The following is a 26,443-nucleotide window of genomic DNA, read 5'->3' on the forward strand; positions in this document are numbered from 1 at the left end:
ATGTGTTTGTGTGATATCTTGTGTCTTGAGCCGGGGGTCTTTCGGAAACAGTCTTTCTACTTCATCAGAGGTAGAGGTATGGACTGCATACATCTTACCCCCCAGACCCCACTAAGTGGAAATACACTGGATTTGTTGTTGTTGTTGTTGTTGATCTCTCTATTTTTATGAGATAGAGACAATGTCTGCATATACTAGACTCTTTTCAGATCTCATTTATGAAATTATTTAAAGATATACCTCATTGATATATTAAAGAAAGAACTTGGCTAATTTGCTTTATCAAACACAAATTTTTTATTTATATTAGTGTAGACACCTAATTTTGTCCCTCCTAAATCTAATTTTATTCATTTTTACCTCACTTTATCATACACCCTTACCCACGTGATTATACCCTCCATAAAATGACAAAAATAACAACTCTTAACAAATTTTATCTTGTTTGGATCCTATCCTAACAAACTTTATCCTTACACCTCACCTACCCTACCTCTAGCTCACCGACCCTACCTCACTACCCCACCTCACCTCACTGGATATACCCACAACAATATATATATACAAAGGACAATATTCAAGAGGGGACAAAGAGAATTCCCACAGGTTCCATCTCCATTATAGATACATAAAAAAAGCTCACCAAAAGGACTCTCCACAGACACTCACAGAAGCACAATACCACCTCATTGGATGGAGGATCTTCTTCTCCATATCATTGACACACGGAAACGGGCACCACACCATTAACAGATCTCACCACCATTTTCTTCTACACAATAACGAACACACGCACAGCCACCGGATGACACACACCCATGAGAAAAAAGAGGAAGAAACAGCGAGAGAGAGAGAAAGTTGAGAGATCGTCGCCAGAAAATATTGTGTCCGCTTGTTCTTTTCTTTATAATTACTACTGAGCTCGCCGGAGCTCCGGCAAAGGAAAAACCATAAAGCCCGCCCCCTTTTCTTTCATTTTCTGACCAAACTACCCCCAAAAAGTCCATCTCGCCTTTTTTTTTTGGTTGAAACCAGATCAAGTTCTATTTAGCCGCGACTCCCAATTCAGTTTTCTCGGCTATATCCTCGCCGGAATCGGCTTTATCTCAACAGACAGACTCGTTACAGTCTCGGAATCCCCCATGCCTATTCGACTTGGAATCCAGTGAGAATTAATTGAAAATTGGGTTCGGGTATTGTCTGTTCGCAGTTTTATTTTGGGTCAGTGGAAGACGGAAAAGGGAGGCATACCGGAGTTGGTTCAAATGGAGGTTCTGAATCGAGGTTCTTCGGCACGGATTCTATCCTTTCATTGAAGTATTATTGAATTTCAAAACTTCGAATCGAGGTCCGATTCTATTCCTTCTCTTCTTTATTTGGTTGTTTGTCATGTTCAACGCTTTGAATTGAATATGGTGTGTTGGTTGATCGGTGATGATGTGAATTGTTATTTTTTTTATTTGATGTTTGATTTCCTTGATTATGGGTGTGTGATGAAATAATATCTCATTAAGGATTAAAATTGAAGTTGGGGTGGGAATCGAAAAATGGATAAAAGTAAATATTATGGTATTTTGATTCATCGTTGATGTTGAACGTGACATTTCATCGAGCGGGAAAGTAGACAATAGGCTTGGGTAGGCAAATTTAAAACACATGGATTGTTTTAGTGTTTAGAATGTTTGTGGAGTGATTTGTCCTTCTCGTATTTTTGAAATTGTATTTATTTGGCCAGGGAATGCCCCGAGGGATTTGTATTGATTTATCCGGGGAATGCCCCGAAGTACCATGTACTTGAAGATGACGCATGATCAAGGCCCGGAACATCGGGTGGAGAAAGCAACAGAGTGTAGTTTAAAATTAGCATAGAATAGAGTAGGTTTATAGCTTCGCATTTTTTTATTTCGGGATTGTAATAATCGGGCTGGACATTATAATTTTGGATTGTTTTGTTTTGGTATTGATTGTTGTGCATGCTTTTTGTGATTTATACATTCGTGGTGTTAAATTAGTCGATATTGCTCCACCAAGCGACTGTGGTCAAACCACGGGATCGAAGGGTTCCTAACACCTTCCCCTCGGTCAACAGAATTCCTTAATCGGAATCTCTGTTCGTAAACCAGTTTAAAGAGTCAAATGATTTTGAAAAGGATTTTCCAATGGTGACTTGGCACACCGGATTATGCCAAGTGGCGACTCTGAATTAAAAATGTAAATAGTCTTTTTTCGAAATAAATTTTCATCTTTGTTACTTTAATAATAAAAATCCTTTCGAATCTTAAAACTAATCTTTTGGAGTACGAAAAAGGGGTGTGACAATTAGTTTTCTTCCACTAATACTTTATGCGCTAATCAATAAAGAAATAATAAATCTCCAGCTTAGGACTTAGGAGCCAAATACTGGAGTATCTTTTTTCTTAAAAAAAGCAAACTTTTTGACTATCAAGACTATTCTTTAATTTGAAAAATATAAATATTTTAATTTTTTTATTCAGTGGGACATATAACAACTTAACAAGTACTTCCTCGGTTTCAAAAAAAACCTAATCTGCTTTTATTTTTAGTCCGTTTAAAGAAATAATTATTTTCTTTTTTGGAAACACTATGTTATCATTGTCACAATGTGCTAAATTTTATATTTATATTAGCACATAAAATTGCCGCATGGATACACCGCCACAGAGACACAACTGATCAAAATATCTCCAAGATAAAATAGGAGGTGACGGGTTCAAGCCGTGAAAACTACCTCTAGAAGAAAATGTAGGGTATTATTGTGTACAATAGTCTCTTGTGGTTCAACCCTTTTTCAAACTCTGCACATAGCGAAAGTTTTAGTGCAAAGGACTACTCTATGCTTATAAAAGTTTTCTAACACTAAATCTTGATAATAAATGTTTACGTAACAATTTTTTTTTTCATAAACTGCTTAAGTTTTTTAAAACTCAAGTTGAAGCCTCAGAAACATAACTAATGAATTATGTATAAATGGGCCCTTTAACTTAGCTTCAGTTGGCATTTACGTCCTCCAACTTTTGGCATGCATAAATATCATGTATTGGTACCACATTCACTTCTTGGAATGGAGTATACTCAATGGGATATGTTTCGTGACTTTTCACTAAACACTCATTATTTTATCTTAGCCATCATAATATCATCAATATGGTGCACTAAGAATCAAACTCAGCGTCTTATCCATATAAAGGTATCTTAGGCATAAATCGATGGGACTTGAACCCAACATCTTAGCATCATGGTGTATTGGAACTTTTAACCGAATGTCTTACACTCTTAATGAGATGAGATTTAAATCCATCATCATATCTTTTAATAATTTTGTTCTTCATGAAAAAATTTAAAGCATAAATGGTTCCAAACTAATTATTTTTTCTCAAATCGAATAACATAATGAATTACTAACCTTGATATCATTTAGATTTATAGTCTCACCTTATTTGGCAGAGTCTAATAACGTGTTATGAAGTATAAAAGCAAGAATAAATAGAAAGAGAAGAGGGGGACTTCTTTGATGGTTGAGAGATCATCAGAATGAGGATACAATGAACAAAGTTCCTCTATTTATAGGAGAAAATACTCCTAGTTTCTGACTAAAAGACAAATATTTCAAATACTAATAGATATCAACTAGATATTGATACATCTTATCTAGACATGCACTATAATGTAAATACATTTATAACAAAAAGATTTTTATAAAGATTTTCTTTTTGAGATATAAGCGTTCATTTTAAAAGTTGGGAGTAACACTAATATTCAGATTTACACTGAAAATAAATGTTTTAACTTTCTATATGCCAATGCACGGATGTTTAGCAAGGAGGTGAGATATATTGGCTATGGTAAGGGTATGAGGAGAAGTAGAGTTACATGGAAGAAGTATAGAAAGAGATAAGTAGACCTGACATGATATACTTGCAGATATGAAGGTTGAGATTATGATAGAAGATTAATAGGTGGTTGAATGTTGTTTACTCTTTCTTATCAGTTTTTTTATTAACATATTATTACTCACATGTTAATTGTTATTAATTTGTTCTTCAATGCTATTATTACATATTTTCTTTGCTTCAGTTACTGGATTATGTGTTGTTGCAACTGTTTCTCTTTTTCAGTTTAACATGAGTGTTTAACTATTATATTGTCTTTTTAATATGTGATTTTATGCTTTACTAATTCTTCATGTCTATCAGAAATAACTTTTTAACTTCACAAGGTAGAAGTAAAGTTACATACAAACTCCCTTTTCATATCTCACTTGAGAAATTATACCGACTATATTTTTGTTGTAACATCTATATACCCAAGGCAGAGAGCAAAGTCATTATACTAATTATAAATTCGACAAATTCAGCTAATTTAGCTTAAATTTTATTTTCTCTACTAAATTAAAAAAGAAGTACGATTCAGACCTTATAAAGTAAAGATTTTCGATTGCTGCTCTAGCCAAAAACGCCTTTGTCCAGGACAAATGGAGTACTTTTAAATATGTTTATTTAAAATTAAAGAATATATCCAAATTTAATTATAACTTTTAGAATGAGAGAACTTCTTTATTGTATTTGAAAATATATAAAGTATCAGATGTCAGGCATATTCCCCCTACCACAACAAGACGTTCTCTTTTAAGTAATGGCTAGTGGGCAAAGTGTCCAACAAAGGTTGGTTCAACTGTTCAACCATAAATAATAGTGCACATTCAGTCAATGTCTTCTAACCTTGTTCTCGTATAAGGTGTAAAAAAAGTTTGTATTTTATTTTGTAACTCGTCTTATTCTCCATTGTGTATTAATTCAATTGAACACGAAATTCATGTAATCATCTTTGAATTTTATGATCTTCAACATATAACCAAAGTGTTGGATAATGCCAATAGATAACGTAAGTGTTGGATAATGCCAACATTCTGTGTTTAACAATGCCCAAGGTGAGGCTAGGGATTAGGGTGACATGGGTAAGAGTTATGATCGAACATGATGCTTGTCTGATCGGCTAGATTAAGAAATAAAGTTATACCCTTGTTGTCATCTATAACTTTTGACATCAGATATTGAAATTAACGAGTTATATTAAATCTACAAAGTATGATTATTTTTTAAACAAAATAGGGAAAATGCTCGATTACCACTTAAACTATACGCGAAAAGGCTGATACACACTCGAACTTTAAAAGGGTCTTATTACCCTTGGACTGATTAAAATCATATTTTTGACAACCTTAGTGCCTACGTGGACCCTTTAGTGTGTTGTGAAGTATATATCTAATTAATTCAGGGGTAATAGGACTCTCCTAAAGTTCGGATGTGTCTCAGCTTTTTCGCCTATAGTTCAAGGTGATAATTGAATATTTTCTTGACAAAATAAAAAGAAAAGGAAAACACACAAATTGAAACATATTAATATTGAGTGTTATGAATTCCGATTACTCATATTAGAAAGGAGATTTATTAGCTTTGAAACAATATTGAGTTTGATTTAATAATCGAATTAAAATTTCTTTTTCTTTTCTGCCTGCAACTGTGCAACGTTATGATTTGATTGTATTCATTGCATATTTGCAGGCCCTGGTGTTGTCGATCACAATACCATTAAAACCTTTACATTAGATAGTATTTTCTCCTTTGGTTTTTACTCGTTCGTGTTTGATATGATGCACTTTTTAAGTCACAATAAATAAAAGGATAATTTTCTATATTGCTCATGTTAATTATAAGTAATTTATAAATGTTAGAAAATTGTATATGCTTTAACAACAAAGGTGAAATACACACTCATTGGTAAATTATATCTTGGTTTGCCAAATTGAACTAGTAAAACTAGACATCTAATTTAATATATCAGATATATCTATATTTATACTATCTTAAAAGCACCAACTCAAAATACCCCTCTAAGAAAACAGCAAAGCCAACGCTTCAGGGAAAAAAAATTACAAACAACCCTTCATATGCACCCTTTGCAAACGTTTCTCTAGTGCAAAATACATTCGCCTTTGGAAACAGGGAAACCCACACCTGAACAGCCGTAAGCCAATGTTGCGTACTCTTTCCTCGGCAATCAAGCAATTTCTTTCGATGGGAATGGTGTTTCTCTCTCATTGCTGCAAGTTTTACTTCTTTCCTAGATATTTATTGGTGCACTATTATTATAGTGATCCTGTTTGATTTGGTTATTGTGATTTTTCTTTCTGAATTTATTCTGACGATTCCTATGTTTTTGAGTTATTTATCGTATATTTTTGGATTTGCTTCTATGTTTTTCTCTTTTTCCCCTCGTTGGAATCCCACCCAATTCATTTGTTTCCGATGTTGGGGCCCCCATCTTATATTGTCCACGCTTCAGATGTTCAGTCCTGAGCGTGCGGCGAGTGTTGGAGTCTCACATCGGTGAGTTAAAGGTCCTTGGTCTCCTTATATGGTCTTGGACAATCCTCCCTCCCTTCATGAGCTAGTTTTTGAGGTTGAGTTAGGCCCAAGGTCTATTTTTTTATCATGGAATCAGAGTCAGGCCCACCCAGCTTATTGTTTCCGATGTTGGGCCCCCCGTCTTATATTGTCCACGCTCCATATGTCCAGCCCTGGGCGTGCGAGGGTGTTGGAGTCCCACATCGATGGGTTAAAGGGTTCTTGGTCTCCTTATATGGTCTTGGGTAATTTTCTCCTTATGAGCTAGCTTTTGAGGTTGAGTTAGGCCCAAGGTCCATTTCTTTATCATGGTATCAGAGCTAGGCCCACCCAATTCATTTGTTTCCGATGTTGGGCCCCCCATCTTATATTGTTCACGCTCCAGATGTTCAGCCCTAAGTGTGCGGGGTATTGGAGTCCCACATCGGTGGGTTAAAGGTGTGCGGGGTATTGGAGTCCCACATCGGTGGGTTAAAGGTCATTGGTCTCCTTATATGGTCTTGGACAATCATATCCTCATGAGCTAGCTTTTAAGGTTGAGTTTGGCCCAAGGTCCATTTCTTTATCACCCCTTTCTTTAGCAGTCTAATTGTTGTGGCTTTTATGTGATAACAACGTGTGGTATAATAGATATATTTTCTTTACGTTTCCTGTATGTGTCTATGTGACTCTTGTTCTCTTATATAATTAAACGTTCACTACAGTTTTTTAATATACATTCAAACAGCACCTTGTGCTAAACAGGAATACAATTTAAAAGGATCTAAAAAAAGAAAGAGGAAAAGAGAAACATTATATACTAAGAAAAAACTAGTGCGAGAAGTAAGTCAAATTAATTGAATTTGACCAACCTCCCAAATAAGAATGTCTAATTGAAGAGGTACAATTTTTGTCCCCAAAAGGGCCACAATACGACAACAACAGTTTCTATTGTGCTGACGTGTTCGGTTTTATGTTTCTACTGCTTCATGCGCATAGTATAAACATATATACTTCATTTTTTTCTCTCTAAGTTATTCCGACCACTCCTATGTTATTGAGTTATTTATCATATATTTTTGGGTTTGCTTCTATATTTTCCTTTTTGGCAAACAGGCAACCTATGGGTATATGTAGATGAAGGTTATTTCTCTATCTTTTCTAGACTGGTTTAGGGAAAAAAATCTAATATTTAATTTTGTTTTATGTGCGATTATTGGGTTTCTATATTTATATTCTATGTTATTAGATATTGATGACTATGAGTGCTTCAACTCTTCTTTTGTGGAAAGTTTGAGAATTTTTTTCATTTAGATGTTCACTTTTTTCGACAATCAACTAATACATTTTGTTGTGCTATAGCACATGGCACGAACGAAGGGCCAACATTCGTCGACAAAGGTACAACAAAGAGAAGTCAAATTAGTGTATATATATAGTTTAAATATAGCCTAGAAACAACAGATATATAGAATTGAAAGGCTTATAATTAGTTAAAATATTTATTTTTTTAGTGTGTGTACATGAGCAAGAAATCATTTTGCGGTGAACTATTAGCATTATTTCTTTTAAAAAACTTGGTTGCTTTATCTTACTTTACATTCAGAAGACATTCTTCAGATGTAATTGAAGGCAATGTTGTAGTCACTTGCTTAATAGTACTTTGGTATGACAATCACTTTGTAGATATGGCGTCTGTTTTGATTTCTGTTACTGATTGTTTTATATTATTAAGAAAATGTAATGTTGGTATGGTCATGATGATCTAACAAAAGATGTTATGCTCTTTTAATTGCAAAACTTGCAAGGTGTTTTTCTATTCCTTGTCATAAGCTGTAGAACCATTAAAGATGTGAAGGAAAGAATAGTCATACTTCCAGAGATTTGTGACGATGTGATGTATAATTTCTTAATAATTCGTTACACAATATTGGTTAACATGGGGTCTGAAACTTGATAATTTTTCAAGCTATAGTCTTAAAAATGCAAAATGTGTTGACATGCATATACAAGAATGACTGGACTTTAATGATAAGTACATTTCATCTAATAGAAATACTAATATTATATGGAATATTTACTGTTTAGTCTAAATTAGTGAGATTTTAGAATTATTTTATTTAAAGAAATTTGTCTCCTTCAGTCAACATTTTTGAGTATGTTTTACTCTATCATGTCGTTAATAGTTAGGTGCAGAGTGCAGTCTCTTTTAAAATTAGGATGAAATTTCATAATTTGTAATGCCTCTTTTATTTCTTCTTAATGAGTTATTGGTCAATTAAACATACTTGAACTGTCATTTTTTTTTTTTCAAATTTCACACCCCACTATTAGCTGATTCCTTGAATGAATAGAAGTAGCATAGATGCAAGAATTAACTTAAAGTTGAGGAAAGAACGCCTGAAGAAATCGGACAGTTAATAAATTCTTTCAAAAAACAATGTTAAAGGAACGACACAAAGAACTGACATGGCCCTTGGTCAATGTCAGAAACAATTTGTGCTAGCTAAATAAAGCCCTTGGCCATACAACTCCACAATGACTATGTGAGCTGAATCATTCAAGGTGCAGAGTGACATAATTTCAAAGGATAGCACTCTGATTTCTGCTCGATGTAGTGGAAGGAGAGGAAGTCATTAGAAAGAATCTCGATTGAAAATTTCAATTTTCCTCTACTAAAAAAAAAAATCGTCAAGTTGGTGAATTTTTTCCTCATGACAAGCTGCAGTTATTTGCTTTACTTATCCTATATGCCTTGATTTCTTGTTCCTAAGTGATAAATGTTTTTTGTTATTTAGAATATTTGTTGCCTTATTTTATCATGTGTTTATATATTTTGTGTTTGTTATATTTTGCATGGAAATTATTTATTTACTTTCTCAGAAACTATCAGATTGTTGACAAATAATAAACCCACTTGTCCATGGTTAGTATCCTCCAAAAGTTAATGCATCACATATGTATTAGTGATGTGATTTTCTAACTAACTTGGATACAACTATTCGTTTTAAATATGTTAACTTGTCTGAAATGACTACAGATTTTGTAATTTATATATAATAATAAAGGAGACATTGGAGGCTGCTGATGTGGCACCTCTCAATGACCTCTATTTGAATTTATCTTTTTTCTCCTTTTTTTGAGCATTTTTCTTAATTTTATTATATTTTTTAATTAATTTCTACTACTAATTACCTATAAATTAATTAAATCCTCTATAATAAATATAGCATTCAACCTTTTGCAATAAAACTCAAGTCGTTTAATTTCTATCTAAATCAGCCCCTATACACAACTTTCATATTCCTTGTAGTAAATTACTCTAACTGTTAATGTTATTTCCTTTAATGATATTAATTTCACATTATTATCCATTTTTTAATGTACAAGCTAGTAAAAGAGAGAGGTTAACATGTGACTATAGGATTATTTTAATTTTTTTTTTTTTCATGTGATTAAATAATTACCCAAGTACTAAATATCCTATTGAATTTCCACATTCTCATTCCATTAACCCACCTTAAATTTCAACAATTATAACGTTAATACAATTACAACATTATTAATATAATAATAGAAACAAAAAACTCATAAGAAAATGATAGGACAACTTTCTTTTAACAAGAATACTATTTATTTTTTTCTTCTTTTTTAACATCATTATTATTATTATATAAAATGATGATTTCATCTAATATTTAAGTTTTTCCTTCAATTTTATATTTAATGTGTTTGATAAAAATAAATACTCATAACTCACACCTCTTCAATTTATGCTTTAAATAATATCCATAATTAACTCATATTCTTTAATCTTCATAGTCCTTAAAAATTAATTTGTAAATTATGACGTCTTATGATATTCCTCCACTTCGACTATATAAATCTTATGATATTTCTCTACTTTATCTATACAAATTCATGATTTGTTTAATGATTTTTATTCAAGATTATCATGTCTTTTCTTCGTCACCATAGTATACATAAAGGTGAGAAAGAAAATGATAATCATCACATCATATGATTGTTTTAACGGTTAAGAACCATGGTTGACAAAGATATGATTGCTTTCACAGTTAAGAACCATGTTTGATGAAGTCTTATGAAATCTTTGGGAAGGAATGTTTCTTTTAATTTTCTGAATTATACTCCTTTCATTTTAATTATGTGATTCTATTTATTTTTTAGAGTCAATTGACTAATCTTTGAAACTAAATTTTCTCTGTTTCTCTATACAAATTCATGATTTGTTTAATAATTTTTATTCAAGATTATCAGGTCTTTTCTCCGTCACCAGAGTACACATAAAGGTGAGAAAGAAAATGATAATCATCACATCAAATAATTGTTTTCACAATTAAGAATCGTGGTTGACAAATATATGATTGCTTTCACAGTTAAGAACCATGTTTGATGAAGTCTTACATAATCTTTGGGTAGGAATATTTCATTTAATTTTCCGAATTATACTCCTTCCGTTTTAATTATGTGATGCTATTTATTTTTTAGAATCAATTAACTAATCTTTGAAATTAAATTGTGTTAGATGGATTCAATACCAATAAAATGTAAGTGCTAAATTACTATCAAGTTAAGGTTATATAAGTTGTAAAAATATACTTCTAATGTTTTCTCTAAAAAAATTGCCACTAAAAAGCTATAAAATCTGATTTTAGGTGCTTAAGATTAAAATTTTCATTTTACATGTTTAAAGTAACAAACAGTTAAATTTAAATATATACTTAGTTTGTACTTGCAGGGACGAAGAAGAAAGTCAAGGGAGATAAAAAAGTAGAAAATATTGAGCAAATTCAAAAAAAGATAATGTAGAGTCTTATAATAAAATTATCATTATGGTAATTTCATTTCCTTGATTTCCCCTTCCTCTTCCCTATTTTTCATTTATATGCTCTATTGAAGAATTAAAATATTTTTAAAACCTTTTAATTACACTTTCTTACTTGTTTTTTTAAAGTTGTATTTTAAAGAAGAATTAAGATGCGAATAAGATGATAAGGGGATCTTCTTTTACTTTTTTATTCTCTTTTGTATGACTGTAATTACACACATATTTCAAATGTTAAGTTGTGATGAATTCTTACAACTTTTTATTCTGATAATTTTTGCAGCGGTCTAAAATAAAAATTATATGCTTGGAGCTACTATTGTTTTTGCACTGAGATACAATCCTAATTCATAATTCATAAAGTTGATAATAAAGTACAAAAGACTATTATTAGAAGCATTTTTAAAAAATCGAAGATCTTAAAACATCAAGAAAAAACTTTATTTAAACAATAGTTGAAAAAAATTGACAACAAAATAAAATTGTAGAATTCGTAGAAAAACTAGAGAAACTAAAACTATTATTTGCGGTATTGTTGTTTTCGCAAAAAAAAAAAAAAAAAAAAAAAAAAAACAAGAAGACGACAAATGGTATAAATCTATATTTATATAAAATTGAAATGAATTATTCAAATTTAAATTAAAAGATATCTTTTAACTCAAAAATCTTTTGCTCTCATATTTTAATATGATATCTAGCTTATTTTCTCCCTCATTTTGGCTTCCTCTATTTTCTATATAACTAATGTAAGAATCAATTCTTCAATTATGATTATCAATTATTTATTAATTACTTCCTATTTTCTCTCTGTAACTATTGATAGTTGCAATTCAGTACTTAGACATGCATGTATTGATAATAAACTACGAAATTTGTTGTAAATAATGTATTATATACAATGTGATGAATTAAAGTATTAAATTTAAATCTACTTAGATTTGAAAAACTAAAAGTAATTTTAACATATTCTTACATTTGAATATTATCCGATCGCGCGAAGCGCGACCCATTTCACTAGTGAAAAACTAAAGTGAAAAAAGGGCACCAAAAGAATTACTGTGGACAGATATACAAAGGTTAGAGACTGCAAGATGGAGAATTAATTTCAAGAATGATCTGTCTTGTCATTCTAAGGTTCTTAAAGGTGTTTTGCACTATTTATGCTTTAAAAGTAATCAAAGTTGCTCTTTTCTCTCTTCTGAGTATCCATGATATTGAGCTAGACATTGTTGTCCTTTTGATAATTCCACATTTGTGGATTAAGCTTTATCACATGAGGCGCCTACATAATATGGTGAAATAAATTCTCTCATTCATGAATGAAAGTAGACAAAAGCAAATTTGTTATAAATTTAACCAAAAATAGACCAAAGTGAAATATGAACAACGAGAAATATATGTAGTAATGATTTTTCTTACATCTATTTTTCTTGAATAACAAAGGCTATTTATAGCCTAAGAAAGATAACTTTTTACAATTTTATATTTCAAGAAGTGGAGAATTAATTACCACTTTGTCTGCTTAATGTAAATCTACAAAGCATCCATATTATCTACTTTTTATTAATGGTGTGCCCAATGTACTTTAATTATTTAGCCATGGACTTCACCATTTTATAACACTCCCCCTTGGATGTCCACGTAAAGAAAAATTTACTGAATACGTATTTGAGTGCTGCCTCATTAAAAACCTTACCAGGAAAAAACCCAGTGGGATAAAAACCTTGGTTAAGGAAAAACGAGTGCAGCGTGTATTCTTACTCCCCCTGATGAAGACCTCGATTCAACTTATTCAGTTTTCGTATCTCAATCTTATGTACCATCTTCTCAAGAGTTGAAGTTGGTAAAGACTTGGTGAATAAATCTGCTGGATTTTCACAGGAATGGATCTGTTGCACATCAATATCACCATTCTTCTGAAGATCGTGCAGAAGAATAACTAAAGCCTCCTTTTAGTTGAGCTATGCATGCAACATTATCTTCAGATATGACTGTAGGTACCTTGATATCTGTAACGCCCCGCATTTCGAGCTACAATATAGACCATGATCCGATGCGTTGATAATTCCGAAGACATAAATCCTATGCCAATATAGCATGTTAATTATTTGTGTAGTATGTGAACCCATTCAAGCTTGAGTGTAGACAATAGAGGTCCTTTGACTCAAGGACGAGTTGAAAACTATTTCGATTGATTAAGTTTTAGTGGACATTGTAATTTGTGTCAGCTTCTATCGACCATAATCTTTGTATATGTCAAATTAGAGAGCCTACTATGTGTAAATTGATAGGTTTTCGAGTTAGCTTTCCAACAATACCAATTTTGCTAAAATCCGACACCCGAGAAAGAAGTTATGGCCTTTCAAAGTAGAATGCGTCGCCTAACCAATCGTACATGGCCACTGGAAAGCATAGGCGATAGCATAGGTGGCGCCTATGTAAATATAGGCGATAACATATGCGACGCATATCTTATGGTTTCAAGTGACTTAAACACTCCATTTTTGGGGGAAAATGATCCTTTTCCCACCCTTATTCAACAATAAACATGAAATTTAGTCCCCAATTCTCCAAAATACATCCATTATCATCAAATTGCTCCAAGAACTTGCATAAGGATTTCAAAATAAAAATCCACATAACTCAAGATTTAATCGTGGGTTTTCAAAAAAAATTGAAGATTTGGAATCCCCAAGTCAAGGGCATCAAGAAGTACCCTTTTGAATTCCTAAATAGAGGTACGTGGGGTTATCCAAAAATCTCATGGGTCTTTAAAAATTCATGTTTTCAAATGGGGGTTTTGAAATTACAAATATAATTATGTATTGAACATTTTATAATATTGATTTGGTCTTTAGACCTATTTTCAAAGTGATTTGATATATGAAATATGTATATGCATGTATTCCAAAAAGATGTTAACTTGAGAGCATGAATGATATGAAATCCCTCTTTTGATATGAAATTATTTTGAATTTTCATATGATGTGAATTATTTTGAAATCATCTTGACAAGCATGACATGAAACTTTTTGAAAGTGAATATAATTTTTGACTTGCAAAGAGAGGGATTGTTATGTTGAAATATGATGAACACAATGACTGCATGAAAGAATGATGTGATATTGACGGCTTTCAAGTCGGGTATGACGATACCATACAGAATATGATATGTGATTGAATCAGATGAAATTTGAATGCATTGATTTTACATGAGATAGGTGGATGCCCGAAGAAGGTGTTTGAGTGTAAGGGCTCATCACTGGAAACTGTGTTTGCCGATACGGAAATTTGGTACCGGCTAAGTGAACCTGTGTACTTGAATTTATGTCATTCCCAAATTGGGACTATAGGTAGGAGCCCAGGCTAAGTGATCTAGGGCACTACCACTGGGTCGAGACACCCTGCTGTGTGATCTTGTGTGTCTTCCCCTCACGTATACTCTAATCTGGGCAGCAACCGGGGTTTGACAGTTGGTGTAAATTACGTAGGGTATTCCACCTAGCTCAGTTGCATTATATTGTTGTTGAAAAACTATTACATTATGCCCATGTGTTTTCAAATGAATTGATATGAAACTGCTTTATAATGGCTCTCACCTATATTTTGTAAAAATATTATGTTTTGTTTTGATATCTCTACGTACCAGTACTTTTATATTGATCCCCCTTCCTCCCAGGTTCGGAGGCACAGTCTAGAGGTCCAGAAAATCAGTAGATTCCTCAGAAAGATTTGCAGAGTTACTTGGTGAGCCTTCTATATTTCGGAAGGCCTGATGTATGACAGTTTCATTTATCAGTTATTAGTTTTGGGTCTGCTGGGGACCTTGTCCCAGTTTTTAAACAGTTATTTATTTCAGTCATGTAGTAGAGATTTTGCTGATGTTTTAGAGATGTTGTTTGAGATTGTGGGACATTATTCCCCATTATTGCTTTCATATGATATCTGACCATGTTTTCCGTTATATTGTGTATCTTCCGCATTTTCATTGTCATATAAGTTCATGTGCAGGATTACCAGACAGATAGGGGTGTTTCGGGCCTTATGGTTCAGAATGCTCATCACAGTCAGGGCCCCGGTTCGGGTCATGACAATATCATGCATCAAGCCACATCTCTCTTTTATGGAATGTACCACAGATGTCAGCCATATGCATTCTCTACTTGCTCCATGGATAGAAATTATTTCATCATGATTAGAAGAAGTAGCAACGATGGACTGCTTTGTCAATCGCCATGATATTGCAGTACCTCCATATGTAAACACATAGTCTGTTTGGGACCGTGCTTTATGTGGGTCAAATAAATAACCTCCATATGCATAACCAACAAGATCTGGACTAGCTTTGTCAGTATAAAACAGACCCATATCAATAGTCCCTTTTAGGTACCTCAATATATGTTTAACTCCGTTCTAGTGTCTTCGCGTAGGGGAAGAACTATACCTCGCTAGCAAATTAACAGAAAATGCTATATCCAGTCTTGTGGCATTAGCAAGGTACATGAGTGCACCAATAGCACTGAGATATGGTACTTCAGGATCAAGAATCTCTTCACCCTCTTCCTGAGGTCGGAAAGGATCTTTACTTACTTCAAGTGATCGAACAACCATTGGAGTACTTAATGGATATACTTTGTCTATGTAGAATCGCTTCAATACATTATGGGTATAAGCAGTTTGGTGGATAAATACTCTGCCTGCTAAATGTTCAATTTGCAGACCAAGACAAAGTTTTGTCTTTCCAAGATCTTTCATTTCGAATTCTTTCTTTAGATATTCGATTGCCTTTTGGACCTCTTCAGGAGTCCCGATGAGTTTTATGTCATCCACATAAACGGCGAGTATAACAAACCCCGATACCATTTTCTTAATGAAAATACAAGTACAAATAACATCATTTATGTATCCTTCATTTTTCAAGTACTTACTTAGGCGATTATACCACATCCGCCCTGATTGTTTTAGACCGTACAACGATCTTTCTAATCTGATTGAATATAATTCCTGAGACTTTGAACTATCTGCTTCAGGTTATTTTAATCCTTCTGAGATTTTCATGTAAATATCGTCATCAAGTGAACCATAAAGATAAGCTGTAACCACATCCATTAAATGGATTTCAAGATTTTCACGTACAGCTAGACCGATGAGGTATCAAAACGTTATTCCATCCATGACAGGTGAATATGTTTCTTTATAGTTAATACCGGGTCTTTGAGAAAATCCTTGTGCAACAAGGCGTGCCTTGTATCTGACAATTTTATTTTTCTCATTTCTTTTACGTATGAAGACCTATTTATAGCCAACTGGTTTTACATCATTTGGGGTTTGGACTACAGGTCCAAAAACCTCCCGTTTAGCAAGGGAGTTCAATTTAAATTGAATCGCCTCTTTCCTTTTTGGCCAATCTTTTCTCTATCGACATTCTTCGACAAATAGAGGTTCAAGGTCCTCACTGTCTTGCATGATGTTTAGTGCAACATTATATGCAAAAACATTATCCACCGTAATTTTCGATCGATCTAAATTTACCTTATCATTAATAGAACTTATTGAAAGTTCTTCATTCACTTGAATCTCGGGTTTACTGATTTCTTCAGGATTAATCAGATTTTGAGTCTCTTAAGGAGAATTTTTTACAACACCATCTTTATCATTTTTCGTGCTTCTTTTTCTAGGATTTTTATCCTTTGAACCCAATGGCCTGCCATGCTTCAGGCGTGTTTGGGATTCAGAAGCTATTGCATTAGAAAATGGTCCTTTTGGAACTTCAATTGGACAGGCACATTCACCGCAGGGATATGTGACTTGGTTATCCTTTTCAAATTAGTAAATGCATCTGGCATTTGATTTGCTAATTTCTGTAAGTGAATGATCTTTCGAATCTCACTTTCACATATGGGGGTACGTTGATCAAAATGAGATAATGATGAAACTTTCCATGCAATATCTCTTTTAAGGTCATGTTTTTCTCCCCCTAATTGCGGGAAATTTGTTTCATCAAATCTACAATCTGTAAATCGAGCAATAAATAAATCTCCCGTCAATTATTCAAGGTAGGGAATTATAGAGGGTGACTCAAAACCCACATATATTCCTATCCTTCTCTGGCGGACCATCTTAGTACACTGAGGTGGTGCAATTAGCACATATACAGCGCATTCAAAATTTCATAGATGGAAAATATTTGGCTCATGGCCCAGAACCAATTGAAACGGGGAATATTTATTATAATGTGTTGGCCTGAGACTAACAAGTGATGCTACATGTAAGATAGCATGACCCCAAACAGTAGTAGGAAATTTTGTTTTCATAAGCAGTGGTCTTGCTATCAATTGTAGGCACTTAATAAATAACTCAACAAGGCCATTTTGAGTATGAACATGAGCAACAGGATGTTCAACTTTTATCCCAACTGATATACAATAATTATCAAAAGCTTGGGATGTAAATTCTCCAGCATTATCTAGGCGAATAGCCTTAATAGGATAATCTGGAAATTGCGCCCTTAATCTTATTATTTGTGCTAATAATTTCGCAAATGCCAGGTTGCGAGATGACAATAGGCACACATGTGACCATCTTGAAGATGCGTCTATTAGGACCATAAAATATCTGAATGTCCCATTGGGTGGGTGAATAGGTCCACATATATCCCCATGTATACATTTCAAAAACTGAGGGGATTCGACGTTAACTTTCAGCGGCAATGGCCTATTTATCAGTTTGCCTTGATATCAAGCAGGACATGAAAATTCATCCGGAGTAAGAATCTTTAGGTTCTTTAACGGATTCCCTTTTGAATTTTCAATGATTCGTCTCATCATTATTGAGCCAGGATGGCCTATTTAATCATGCCAGAGCACAAATATATTTACATCAGTAAACTTCTTGTTTACAATAGAGTGTGCTTCAATTGTACTGATTTCAGCATAATATAAGTCGGAAGATAAAGTTGGTAATTTCTCCAACATTTGTTTTTGACCTGAGACATTCTTTGTAATGCCAAGATTTCGACATCCATTTCATTTATTGTCTCAACATGATATCCATTTCTGCGAATATCTTTAAAACTCAATAAGTTTCTTGGGGATTTAGAAAAGAATAATGCATCTTCTATAATTAACTTTGTCCCCTGAGGCAGAAATATAACAACTCTTTTGGAGCCTTCGATCAATTTTGAATTACCAGCAATTGTTGTAACATTTGCTCTTTTTCAGAGTAAATGGAAAAAGTATTTTTCATCTTTAAATATTGCATGCGTTGTCCCATTATCAATTACACAAATATCATCATGATCGATTATTGATCCAAATAAGACTTGAGGAGTAGTCATATTTTCTTCAAAATGAAAAATATAAATATTAGCACATAATATCATGCATTTACACCTTATTTTATTTTATATCCATATTTTAATTGCAGTTGCGTTCTAAACAATTAACATCACTATTACATAATAATTTTGTTATTACTAACCAAATGCATCTAAAGTACACATATGTAATATTGTATGTAATAACATGATTTATTGACTACTCATCTTAATTTCATAATGTCCTCTATGAATAACTCACACTTTTAAAATTTTATGTGCGCACTACAAAATCAAAATTACTTAACGGTCATAATACTATACTATACTATGGCACTAGCACATAATATAATATATAAACATTATTTATACACAAGATTAGTAAAATATTAAAAACGTAAACTAATTTAACTTTAAACGGAAAATTAACATAATCGAATTATATTATTATTGTTACCTCTAGGGTGATTTACTTGTTCTTCAGGATTTGAAAGGAAATCTAACACATCCAAGTCCATGGGCTCGATGTTATCTTCAAGGAGGAAGTTTGTTTCAACATCATTTTCAGGCCTTTTAAGGGACTCCTGGTATAGTTTTACCAGATGCTTAGGAGTATTGCAAACATACTCTCAGTGTCCCTTTCCTTAACATCGATAACATCTTCTTTCAAAGTTCGTCCTTGGCGCTACTTCAGGAGCTTTACCCTTCTTTTTGCACTGTTGGTGCTGAGGGTTATTATTTATTGCAAGACATTACCTTGATTGAAATACCTGCCACGACCACGACCACGTCCTCGACCTCGACCACGACTGGGGTCAGGATTTCTTTCACGCCAAGTCGGGTGAAAATTTGTAGCATTCACCTCTGGGAATGGAGCAGTACCATGAGGACGAGTTTCATTATTTTTTATTAAAAGATCATTATATTGTTCAGCAATAAGAAGATGACCAATTAATTCAGAATACTTTTTGAAACCCATTTCCCGATACTGCTGCTACAATACCATATTCGAGGAGTAAAAAGTAGAGAGTGTTTTCTCTATCATCTGGTGATCTGTGATCTTTTCCCCGTATAAGTCAAACTGCGATTTAATTCTAAACATCGCAGAATTATATTCAGTTATATTTTTAAAGTCCTGGAACCTTAAATAGGTCCATTCATCACGAGCTTGTGGAAGCATGACCATATTCAGGTGGTCGTATCTTTCCTTTAAATTATTCCACAATATAAGGGGATCTTTGATCGTGAGGTATTCCATTTTTAACCCTTCGTCAAGATGATGATGAAGGAATATCATAGCCTTGTCCTTATCTTGTTCAGATGCCTTATTATCCTTTTTAATGGTGTCTGCAGGACCCATTGCATTTAAATGAATTTCTCCGTCTAGTGCTCAGGACATATAAGATTTGCCAGATATATCTAGGGCACTAAAATCGCGTCAGAAAATATTAGCCATTATTTAAGAAAGTAAAATTTTAACCTTTTAATTACCTGTATTTACTCGGAGTGATAGAGCCTCGTGGTGATAACTTGTTATAAATTTAACCAAAAATAGACCAAAGTGAAATATGAACAATGAGAAATATATGTAGTAATGTTTTTTCTTACATCTATTTTTCTTGAATAACAAAGGCTATTTATAGCCTAAGAAAGATAACTTTTTACAATTTTATATTTCAAGAAGTGGAGCATTAATTACCACTTTGTCTACTTAATGTAAATCTACAAAGCATCCATATTATCTACTTTTATTAATGGTGTGCCCAATGTCCTTTAATTATTTAGCCATGAACTCCACCATTTTATAACAAAATTAATTTAATTAATTATATGGAGACTAATAGGAGGGCTCCACATCATTAATGAAATACTTTTTGGGATTTAATATGGAGATTATTAAAAAGAAAGGCAATGAATAGGTCAAAGATGGATGTAGGGGTATAAAGGAGCAAATAGGTGGATGAAAAAGCAGTTTTGTACCATTTTCAATAGGTGAGGGGGAGTTTAGGCCTTTTTCAGATAAATAAAAAATAATGAAAGTTTGTTTAACTTGTAAAAAAAAATTACTTTCTACTTTCGCTTTTGCAAAAATTAAATTACGACAAATATTTGATACTTATTATTAATTTTAAAATTATACTTTTTAGATGTTTGCATATTTCTAACAGTAATTTTATTAATTGGAGAAGAATACACAAGTTTTCAAGAAAAATATTCATTCAATGTGACATATAAATCAGTTCATGTAATTTATAAAAATTATAAACACACAAGTCATAATTTTTTTTTACATGTTTGTGATGGCAATAATAAAACACAAGGTTAAAGAACTTTTTTGTTGGATTATCTTGACCATACATATTTTCTTGTATGACCATATTGTTAAAATTTGAAGACGGATATCAATGCCGAAAAAAAAAGTCTTGATCCAATTAGAACAATCGAAACTTATGAAAGAAATGCACACTCAGAATATCATATAGAAGGAAGAATTGGGAGAGGTGCGCTTCACTACTTATTAGTACCACATAAAATCAAAATAATTTAAAGAGCTTCACATATACGCACTTAAATTAAATTATTCATATTCTTCGTTGTTTTAGATGATATCGAATCACATATACGTACTTAAATTTAATTATTCATATTCTTCGTTGTTTTAGACGATATCGAATCATCATGACCTCCACACACAAGTCACTATACGATGATCCACATTAATCATTTGTCGAAACATGTAGTTTAATATTTTGTTTATAATTAAACCCCAATGTTCAATTTTAATAATATCTATATTATTCTACAAAATTTTATATTACATGAACGATACGATATACACGTGCAATGCACGTGCCAAGAAACTAGTATATAAAAATGTACAAAGAGAGTGTAGCAACCTAAATTTTCATTTGATTATAGATTTTGAAGTTAAAACGGAATATTTGAGCTTTTGCCATTGTAATTTTTAAATTTGGAAGTCGTATTTAAACATTCTTTCACTTTTTTTTTTTTAGAAAAAAAAAAGAAATTGTCAGTGAATAGTTCCGCGTGGATTTTCAAAATCTGATCAAATTTCATGATCAAACAGACATTTATAGATAGCTTTTTAAAACTAATTCTTAAATTTATAATTAACCACTAGCTAAAACTTTGAAAATACAACAAATATTTGTGAAATGTTGACAAAAAATATAATAGCGAAGACTATGGAATACATTAGAGTACCAAACTATCCTTCTTTTTTTATTTTTGCAAATCAACAACTCAGAAAGAAAAATAAAACCTATTAAATCATGAACTATAATTATTTATTTATTTTTGGGTACAAGGTACATTTCAAAAACGTCATAAAAATGTGAAAGTGCACGTACATTTCATTTAGTGAGAAAACATTTTTAGAAACAACCATAATTTTTCCCCACTAACAAAGCATAAAACTATTAAATGAAAGCAACGTTAAAACTTCCCGCTAATATATGTATTTAACACTGTTTTTATGATGCACTATTCCCAATTACAAGACATTACTCCATAAAAACGACAAGTTAAAAGAAATAAATATTTTTTTTTCTAAAAAATCAAAAGGTAAAAACAAACTCCAGAATCGAAGTAAATTAAATTGCTAAAAGTAATGCTGCTAGTCCAATGAAGGCCGTCAAAGGTGAGGATAAAATCGTCATTTTATGGCTATGGCTCTGTTGGGTAAGGGCAAGCGGGTGGTACCACGTGGGTATTTGAATGAGGTTACTTTAAGTTAAAAATTGCTTTTAAACTATTTTTAATTTTTTAAGTGTTTGACACTTTAAGATTTCTTTAAAAAAACTAAAATTTGCTTTTATCTATTTAAGTGGAAGACCACATCAATGGTAGTTTTTATTCTTCCTAAATTTCTTTAAAAAAACTAAAATTTGCTTTTATCTATTTAAGTGGAAGACCACATCAATGGTAGTTTTTATTCTTCCTTTTTTTGGAGTTTCATATTAGAATTATTGGTGTGTGAGAAACACACCTAAACTATCACTCATTAGTTTAAGGAACACACCTCAAAATTAATAAAAATCAATTAAAAAATAAAAAATTAATGTATTAGCCAAAAAAAATAAAAATATGTCATGTGGACTGATTTTTAATGGCTAGACACACCTAAATGAGTTTATAAATGAATATTTAATCTAGTCAGTTTTTAGGTGTGTTTCTCAAACTAATAAATGATTATTTAGATGTGTTTCTTACATTTCCAATAGTTTAGGTGTGAAACTTAAAAAAAAGTGACGTTTAAAGGGTGTTTTACATATTATATTCAAAAGTTTTTTAATTTTTTTATTCAATGGGATATATAAGAACTTAATAAGTGATATGATAGTAATAATAAAATAGAAATGTATAATTCGCGAGAAGGTCGATAAAGACCTCTTATATTTTGAGAAAAGGTCTAACTTTATCCCCTGTTAGAAGTTTGGCTCAAAATGTTATCGCTGCAATCCCTTTTTCTAAAAATTTTATTTTTGGTGCCTAAAAGTGCAACAAATAATTATTTTAAAAAAAGAAAGGAAATCTTTTTGACTCATAAAGTGAAAATGACTCAATTATCAAGACTACTTTAATTTGCAAAAAGTATTAATTTGCTAAAATTATCTCTCCTTTTTTTGAGTTTCATACTAAAATTATTGTGGGTGATAAATACATCTAAATTATCACTCATTAATTTAAGAAACAGACCTTAAAATTAATAAAAATCAATTAAAATTAAAAGAAATGTGTTAGCAAAAAAAGAATAAAAATATGCCGCGTGGACTGATTTTTAATGGCTAGACACACCTAAATAAGTTTGTAAATGAATATTTAGTCTGGTCAGATTTTAGGGGAGTTTCTCAAGCTAATAATTGATAATTTAGGCGTACTTCCAATAATTTAGGCGTAAGACCAAAAAAAGATAATATTTTAGGTGTGGTGCCTAAAAGTACAACAAAGAAGAATGAGTCAAGAGCCTTAACATCAGGATTTAGTCCAACTAATGATTATACATTAGTGGCCTTAGAGTAGCATTTGATACTTGGATAGTGGTGGCTGAAGGGGTCTTCTTGGGCCTTCACTAATCTAGATTGACAATCACGTCTAGGGCCTCACCTTAAGTCATGACATTTTTGGTCAAAAATCTCAAATCTACTACGAAAGCGTATGTGAGAAATTTTCTGGTTGTTGTAACTTGGAATAAAAAGAGAAACTAGCACTTTTAATTTCTGAAGTATTGATAAATTCTGGTGACTTTTTTTGGTAACTATCATTTCATTTATTAATCACCAAAATAGAATCATTACAAGCTCCATTGCATAGCTATAAAATGAGATTGAAATTTTGTACAAAAAAAGAGTATATTCATTCACTTAAATTACAATACATCTAAATTTATAATCCAAGTTGATTGACAACAGAAGAGTAAACTATATAACACAAAAATAATGGCTGTCATGCTCTGAGTCTACACCTTGGATGTGGTTAGCACCCGATGTCATTGCTGCCCCGAGCGTACCCTTGATCTAGCATACTACTAGAGCTGACTCTGAAAGAAGCGGAAGCTTTGAATAACATAAAGTACGAACTAAGATAATAAAATCAAGTAACAAGATATTTTAATAAAGTGAGACATAACGTCAACTGAAAACCAAATACAACTAATTGACAAACTGATTGTCTATGACGCCTCTACTAACGTACTGAATAATGTTTATCAGGACAAGACCCAAGGTCTAAACTTTATTTAACAAAAATGAACTACTGACTAGCCCTCTGAAAGTAAAAAGAGCTCATCCATAATTTTTTTTTCTTTTTGAAGGGTATCCTAAGCAACTTATGTGGAGAACATGGTTGAGTAAACTCAATTATTACACCATAGTTTCACATGGATGTGAGGGTGGACTGTTTTTAGTGCATACCACAACAATACACTTCTGTCATAAACAACTTAGTTCATAGGTCTTAGAATTTTCTGAATTGCAATTTTTCTCCTTCTTACCATATTGCCGTTCGATCCCTTTTACTCGTTAGCACTTCAACTTTGATGGATAGTTGAAATATTACTAGTTCTTGTCTTTATCATCACATAGTCCTAACATCAACTTAGTCTGTTGAAATTATGATTACAGTAGCAAACAAACTAAACAAAATTGTAAAAATGAAAATTTCAGTGTTCATCAGTGTTAAAATGTCCGGCAGACGATAAATTCAGATTAGAAGAAATGTAACATGGAGTAATCCGAAACTGTCGATAAAAATTCCTTTGTTGAACTAGTGCTGTTGTAGAAGAAGTTGTCGCCCTATTGGATTGTTTCTTTTCCTTCTTAGACCTACGAACGTTCAGGGTAAAAAAGGTAACTAGTTACTTGTCCACAATCTTGCTTCTTCTTTGCTTTATAGGTAGCTGAAAAGATACTCGACAAGAAAGAGATGGAATTCTACAAATGGGACGGCGACCTTTCTCAGATGCTGCAGAATGTTCGAGATAAGCTGAACAAAGTTGCAGAAGTATAATCCTTCATCCCCTCTTTACAAGTTTTCGACTTTTTAAAACTATTAACGACTTGTTATTAACGAATGAAACATGATCCATTTTCATCGATGCTTTTGTTCAGAACTGAACTAGAGAGGAGAAGAACCATTGTCTGGAAGAGACAGAGAAGTCATTCAAGTTCTCCGGGTTTCACTTGATGCACAACTTTTTACGCTTTGTTTCCTTGTTAACTTGTACATCATGGATGGTCAAAACCTGCAAATTTCTGTGAATAGTTGTGTTTCTTTTCGCGTTTAATTCTGTCAATGGTGTATAAAAACTTGATTACAATTCAAGTGTTACATCGTTACTCAATTCTCAATGTTGCTGATATTTAACTATGGGCTATCCAGCCTCATAGAAAGCGACGTTTTCTTTTTTCCTCATATCGTGTTTGGCCTAAGAAGCATCGGACAGGATGAAGTTCTTACCATTTGATGAACCTTGATCCAACTATAGATCAAAGGCTTGTTGGAAACTAATAGCCTGTTTGGCCGAACTTCCTATATCTGGCTTTCGTCCAAAGTATTTTTGGATGTAGAAGTTTGTGTTAGGCTAATCGATTTGAGAAACAGTCTATATGAGAGCAGTAAAGCTCTTATTCGTGCAACAACGTGGAGACAAGTATGAAATAGTTTGTAAGTTTGAAAAATCCAAGTGTCTCCCTTTGTCAACAGATCCACTTAGGCAATCTGGCAAATCTGGGCAGTTTGAGATCTTAATTGCATTAGTCCCCAAATTTGCACTGGACAAGTTACAAATGATCGATCATTTCTGAAGGTATGTAAAGATTCCCACAGCAGCGCAATGATAAGTACCTCAACCAGAAGAGGCTTAGTATCTGTAGAGGGAAATTATCAATCTCTATGTGTCTCAACTCCAAGACTTTTGAGTAATTTGAAACGAATAAGCTCTGATTCGAGCATAAAAATTGAATCTTAAAGACCAAAAGAAAAAATAGAATGGGTTCGTTTCAAAAGATGGTTGTTGTCATGATCTCTCAACTGACGATGCACAGGGGTAAGAAGAGCCCTATAAAGCCCATAGGGATAATATATCAAAAAGATGATTGTTCAATTTTTTTTTTTTTATATATCTTTTTTGACAATATTATATGAATTTTTTTAAAAAATAATTAATTTCTACATGGGATATAGCACAACACGCTTCATAGACTCTATAAAACCAAAGAACGTAATAAATTTACATTTAGCTTGAGCACCTCAAGGTTAGGCAATTCAGCAATGATGTCCAAGTACGACCAACTTAGCCAAGTCATTTCCAACTTCAGCCTCTTGAGCGTTGCTGGAAAAGCTTTTGCACTTGCTGGC

General features: G+C 32.5%; 1 long non-coding RNA gene across 1 annotated transcript; it reads left to right on the forward strand.

Annotated features, from left to right (window-relative positions):
- The first annotated feature begins 53 nt into the window (after window positions 1–53).
- On the forward strand, window positions 54–1,960 carry LOC107841856. Its single transcript, XR_001665472.2, has 2 exons — window positions 54–1,348; window positions 1,736–1,960. It is a non-coding gene; the product is annotated as an uncharacterized LOC107841856 (long non-coding RNA).
- The last annotated feature ends 24,483 nt before the right edge of the window (window positions 1,961–26,443 follow it).

Source organism: Capsicum annuum, chromosome 9, assembly GCF_002878395.1.
Source record: "Capsicum annuum cultivar UCD-10X-F1 chromosome 9, UCD10Xv1.1, whole genome shotgun sequence".
Classification (NCBI taxonomy): domain Eukaryota; kingdom Viridiplantae; phylum Streptophyta; class Magnoliopsida; order Solanales; family Solanaceae; genus Capsicum; species Capsicum annuum.